Source organism: Triticum urartu, chromosome 1, assembly GCF_003073215.2.
Source record: "Triticum urartu cultivar G1812 chromosome 1, Tu2.1, whole genome shotgun sequence".
Taxonomy (NCBI): domain Eukaryota; kingdom Viridiplantae; phylum Streptophyta; class Magnoliopsida; order Poales; family Poaceae; genus Triticum; species Triticum urartu.
The window spans coordinates 41,839,243-41,844,012 of NC_053022.1; positions in this window are offsets into that span (position 1 = coordinate 41,839,243).

Here is a 4,770-nt window from a genome sequence, read left to right on the forward strand (position 1 = left end):
AATTACATTAATTTTTATGCGTGGAGAATTTGTTGGATTTTATATTGACATATTTATTTTTAAAATCAGTTTGAATGTGAGTCGAAATTTCGGGATTAAAAACAGTTCGGAGCGCACCAAAATATGCAAAATTTCATATAATTTTTTAACAGTTGCCACAATATGGGCTGTAATGCTAACAAAAAGAATACGGGCTCCAAAAAAAAACCTTAAGAATTAGAAAATGGGCTGTAAATTATTAGAAATAATGGCAGATGGGTTGTATGCTGTTTTCCACATATTTGAGGCTTTCCTAAAAAAAGGTTGAGGCACAAGCACTGACTGTTGGATGTCCATCCAACGGCCGTCGTGCTTCTTCAATCTCTGCTCTTCCTGCTCCAGCCGCTCAAACAAGCGCCAGCGGGACTGCCTGCTCCCTCCTCCTCGCGGCCAGCCGTGCTGCCGTGCAGGCCTCACTGCCCGATCGTACTCCCATCGCTGGCCTAGCCATCCCTCTACTCACCCACACCTGTTGTTATTCTCGGGCGACGGTAGACGAACCAGTAAACCCTCGTACAGTCGTACTCCCCTCCGCGTGGGAAACAACTGTCGAGTCTTCCCTGCCTCCGTGTCGTCCCCTTCCTAGGCCTCGCCGTCGTCCACCACCCTGGTGCTCTCGGCGCGGCCTGGTTAATGTGGTCAACGACCGACATGCATCTGAAGTGGACTTTACATGGAGAGGCCGACAGCTGGGTCCATGGTCCCACGCAAGGAAATGCCTCCTTATTATGCGCAAAATAATGATTCCTCCACCTGACATCAGGGACCCACCGAAAGGGCCTCTGTATTTCGCGAAAAAACGTTACCGTCGCTGACAGCTCGGACCCACTAGCTATATCTTCGCACGCAAGGAAGTGCCTCCTTATTACGCACAAAAAATGAATACTCCCCCTGTTAGCTGGGACCCAGTATAGTGGCAGGCTGACTTGTGGGCCTACTAAGTTGACGGGGACGGAGGGCTTTGTCAACTTAGTCAATATGCACGATTCTAGCTCCAGTGACCATACGATGTCCATCCAACGGCCGTAGTGCTTCTTCAACCTCTGGTATTTTTGCTCCAGCCGCCCAAACCAGTGTCGGTCGTGCCTCGTGCTCCTGCCTCCCGTGGCCGGCTACGATGCGGCAGACGCCTCACCGCCCCCTACTACTCCCACTGCTGGCCAGGCCATCCCTCTACTCACCCACACCCCCTGTTATTCTGCGGCGACGGTAGCCTCACACCGCAGCGAACCAGCGAACCCTCGTACTCCTCTATGCGTGGGCATCCACTGCCGCGTCTTCCCCGGCTCCGCGTCGTCCCCTTCCTAGGCCTCGCCGTCGTCCACCGCCCTGGTGCTCTCAGCGCGGCGTGGTCAACATGGTCAAGGAACGGCTTCCATCGGACGTGGACTGTACTTGGAGAGGCTGACAGCTGGGTCCACGGCCGCAGCAAGGAAGTGCCTCCTTATTACGTGCAAAATAATTATTCCTCCACCTCACAGTGGGACCCACTGGACGGGCCACCGTATTTCATGAAAAAAACGTTTCCCCCTGACTGCTGGGACCCACCATCTACATCTTCGCACGCAAGGAAGTGCCTGACAGTCGGGACCCACCTGGTCGAAGCGTACGTAGCGTTGTCATTCTGGTCGCGAACGTGTACGTACATACTGGTCGATGTAGAGGCACGCACGTGTCGTAGTAGAGGCGCACACGTAGCATTTACACGTACGTACGGCGGCCAGGGTGCAAGAAAGAAAATATGGCCACGTATGTGTACATATGGGCGGGGTCTTGAACGCCTACTCGCGCATACGTACGGCCAGGGCTCGTGTACATGGTTGGGTCGGAACGGAGAAACAGCGTTGTCGTCGTGTTCATGGGGAGGCAACGGAATGCGTCGTGTTCATGGGGAGGCAACGGAATGCGTCGTGTTCATCGGGAGGGCTTGGACGGAACAGGCAATGGAAACGAGGCCTGGCGTACCGCAGAACGGAGGAAACGGCCTTGTGTTCGACCGGCCACGTTCGAAACGGGATCCTGTTGATCGGGAGGGGTCTGGCATACTGCAAAACGGAGGAAACGGACCTCCTACGGTCGAAACGGGGGTCCTGTTGATCGGGAGGGGTGTGGCGTACCGCAAAACGGACGAAACGGACTTGTGTTGGAGCGCTACGGTCGAAACGGGGGTCCTGTTCATCGGGAGGGGTGTGGCGTACCGCAAAACGGGACTCCACGGGATACTGTTCATCTCCACCGTCGACCCCCTCCAGCCTCCACAAGCTATTGTTCATCCACCGTCGACCTCCTCCAGCCTCCACCTGCGACTGTTCATCCACGGGCTCCTGTTCATCCAGCCTCCACCGCGTGCTACTCCACCGGCTACTGTTCAACCAACCCTCTCCACGGGCTCCTGTTCAACCACCCCTCCATGGGCTACTGTTCATCCTGCCCTCCACGGGGTGGTCCTGTTCATCCAGCCCTCCACGGGGTCCTGTTCATCCAGCCCCAACCGGCTCGATCGATCGGGGTCCTGTTCATCCAGAGGAAACACCATGGGGTCCTGTTCATCCACCCCCACCGGGAACTGTTCATCCAACCCCCCCCCCCCCCCCCCCCCCCCCCGCAACGCTCACTGTTCATCCAGAGGCAGCATCGATTGGCTTCAGTTAGCAGCAGTAGCGAAGGAATCGCTCGATCGGGTTCAGTTAACAGCCATCGATCGATCGCTCGGGTTCAGTAACGCATAGCCTGTAGTGCAATCGCTCGGGTTCAGTTAGAGCCCAACACCTCACTCGGGTTCAGTTAGAGCCAACGCCTCGCACACACGCGCGTACGTGTATGAGAGAAACGCGCATCGCTCGGCCCCCGACCTCCCACCGTAACCGGGAACTCCCTGAAATTTTCCTCCCCCTCGCTTCTACCACGGTTTTTTCCGTCATGGACGGCACAAAGAATGTCATGCAGCTGCGTCTCCGGCCCGCCCAGGACGAAAAGCCCATTTTCTGTCATGATTTTTTGTCATAGAAGTAGGAGCCCACCACATCTATGATGATACCGGGTTTTGTCACAATTATCGTCATAGAAGTGTCATATGTATGACAGAAAATTTTTCGTTCGGCCCAAAATGCCACAGATGTGTCCTTTTTTGTAGTGACTAGACTAAAGAAAATAAGGACGGAAGGATTTACTTAAACGTTGTTGCATGAGTGGCTTCTAAATGAGTGGTTGATGATTCACTTTCTGATTATTACCCGCTAGCTATTGAAGCGGCCGTGTGATGTCGGCCCACTGCAGAATAGGTGCCACCTAACTATGATTCAGTGAAGGTTCCACCTTCCTTCCACAGATATAGTTATAGTAGTTCCACTCGATGTGGATCGCCGCCCATGCTTGCTCAGCTCCAGGATCAGGCTCCTAAACCTATTTTCAATAAATAAGTCATCTGGTCTATGTTGTTGGAGTTCTGCATGACGCCTTAATCCCACCTCTGTGTCTAAGGAATAGCCTTTTCTTCTTTTCTTTATTGTTCGTGGGAACATGTAAGATTAGCAATGGAAATTTAGCTACGGCCGTCCCTTCCTCAAGCAAACAACGCGAGACTTAGTTAACGAAACAGGAACTCCATCCCTTGACACTAATTTCTGATACAGAAGTGGAATCGAAAAAATGCGGGAAAAATGCACATTCAATATTGAGAAAATGTTGCGTAACTGCCCTTGCCTCAAGGTCTTGAGAAACCAGAAACTAGTGTTCGATGGCCCAACAAATCCTATTGGTTTTCGCAGGGGATGTCATTTTTACAAGCTTTCGCATGCTGAGCGTGACTATGGATTTTATATAGTTATGGAATAACCTTCTTATCCGCGAGTTCTTCGGCCAAAGACTCCTGATATCGCTTGTTGGGCCCTTGATTCCGAAGTACCAGTACCGAAGGCAGACTTGAATGCATTAGGTTGGGAAGCGGCCTAGAAGGTGCTTAAAGATAGGTGACAGTTGTGAAAGTTTAGTCGACTTGTCGGCAGCAACTGACCTTTCTTTCATCAAAAGTAGGAATGAAAGCTGGCATGCAGATAAGGAAATCTCTTTTCTTCTCTTCTACTCGGCTACGGACCTTCTCAAAGGAGAAGCAATAAATACAAAAGTTCTAGGTTTAGATTTGAGTGAGATCCCAGATCGGTAGCTTCAGATATCCCCTTAGACTGGAATAAGAATTTCGATAGATTTCTTTGCTTTAAAGCATAGTTGCAGGTAGGTTATGCTCCTTTGCTTCATCCCTATAGTCTAAGGATTGCCAATCAAACAGTAGCAGTAGACTAGCCATATTCATCTTCTACAGTCTCCTGTTTCCCCCTATTTAAAATGGTAAGCCTGCACAGCAGAAAAAAAGGCGCGATAATCGTACTCGATCCCTTAATCCCCCAATAGGGCTTACTTACCCGAGTCAATTCTTTCCTTCCTGTGCGAAAGCAAGGCCTCTTTCTCAACTTTACTTGAATGCCATTTACTGAGCTATCTTCTTTTTTCATCTTCTGGTGAAAGCACATTTTATTATTTTACGGAAGCAAGACGAAAGGTCATTTCGCCAATTTGGGGAATAACAGTTAAAGCAATCGATCGGAGAAGCCCCCCCTAGTATTGAGAATGAAAAAGTGGATTCATTCCCCAGGCGTGTGTGTGTGCTTTCCACGGGCCTGATCTCGATTTCTTCTTAAGCTGTTATGTCCTCCGAAGTGAAGTGGATTGGTCGGA